Genomic DNA, 1,516 nt, shown 5'->3' on the forward strand with positions numbered 1-1,516 from the left:
TTTTGGTGGCTATTGTGAATGGTAGTGTGTTCTTAAGTTGGCTCTAATCTAGGATGTTACTGGTGTATAGAAATGGTACTGATTTTTGTACATTGATTTTTGTATCCAGAAATGTTGCTGAAGATGTTTATCAGATCTAGGAGTCTTTGGGCAGAGACTGTAGTTTTTCTAGTTACAGAATCATACTGCTTGCTGATATGGTTTGGCTGTGTCCCCACCCAAATCTTACCTTGAATTCCTACATGTTGTGGGAGGGATCTATGGGAGATAACTGAATCATGGGGGCAGGTCTTTGCTGTGCTTTTCTCATGATAGTGAATAAGTCTCACAAGATCTAGTGGTTATTAAGGGGGAGATTCCCTACACAATCTCTCCCTCTTGTCTGTCACCATGTGAGATATGCCATTCACCTTCTCCCATATTTGTGAGGACTCCCCAGCCACATGGAATTGTAAATTCATAAGCCTCTTTATTTTGTAAATTGCCCCATCTCAGGTGTATCTTTATTAGCAGCATGAATACAGGCTAACACAGTAAATTGGTACTGAGAGTGGGTCAATGCCAAAAAGATAACCTAAAATGTAGATGTGACTTTGGAACTGGGTAACAGGCAGAGATTGGAACAGTTTGGAGGGCTTAGAAGAAGACAGAAGAATGTGGGAAAGTTTGGAACTCCCTAGAGACTTGTTGAATAATTTTGACCAAAATGCTGATGATGATATGGACAATGAAATTCAGGCTGAGGTGGTCTCAAATGGAGAAGAGCAGCTTGTTGGAAACTGGAGCAAAGGTGCCTCATATGTTTTAGCAGACTGGTGTCATTTTTCCCATGCCCTAGAGATTTGTGAAACTTTGAACTTGAGAGAGGTAATTTAGAATATCCAGCAGAAGAAACTTCTAAGCAGCAAACCATTCATTAAAGAGGTGACTTGGATGTTATTATTAAAGGCATTCAGTTTTATAAGGGAAATTGAGCATAAAAGTTCAGAAAATTTGCAGCCTGACAATGCAATAGAAAAAAAAATTTCATTTTCTGAGGAGAAATTCAAGCCAGCTATGGAAAGTTGCATAAGTAATAAGGAGCTGAATGTTAATCCGCAAGGCAATGGAGAAAATGTCTCCAGGGCATGTCAGAGGTCTTCACAGCAGCCCCTCCCATCACAGGCCTGCAGGCTTAGGAGGAAAAAGTGATTTTGTAGGCTGTGTCCCGGGTCCTGGTGCTGTGTGCTGCGTAGGGACTGGATGCCCTGTGTCCCAGATGCTCCAGCTGTGGCTGAAAGGGGCCAATATAAAGCTCAGACCATGAATTCAGAGGGTCCAAGCTCCAAGTCTTGGCAGCTTCCACATGGTGTTGAGCCTGTAAGTGTGCAGAAATAAAAAACTGGGATTTGGGAACCTCCACCTAGCTTTCAGATGTATAGAAATGCCTGGATGTCCAGGAGAAGTTTGTTGTAGGAGGTGGTCCTCATGAAGAACCTCTGCTAGGCAGTGTGGAAAGGAAATGTGGGGTGTGAGC

The sequence above is a fragment of the Saimiri boliviensis genome, chromosome 2 (assembly GCF_048565385.1).
Source record: "Saimiri boliviensis isolate mSaiBol1 chromosome 2, mSaiBol1.pri, whole genome shotgun sequence".
Taxonomy (NCBI): domain Eukaryota; kingdom Metazoa; phylum Chordata; class Mammalia; order Primates; family Cebidae; genus Saimiri; species Saimiri boliviensis.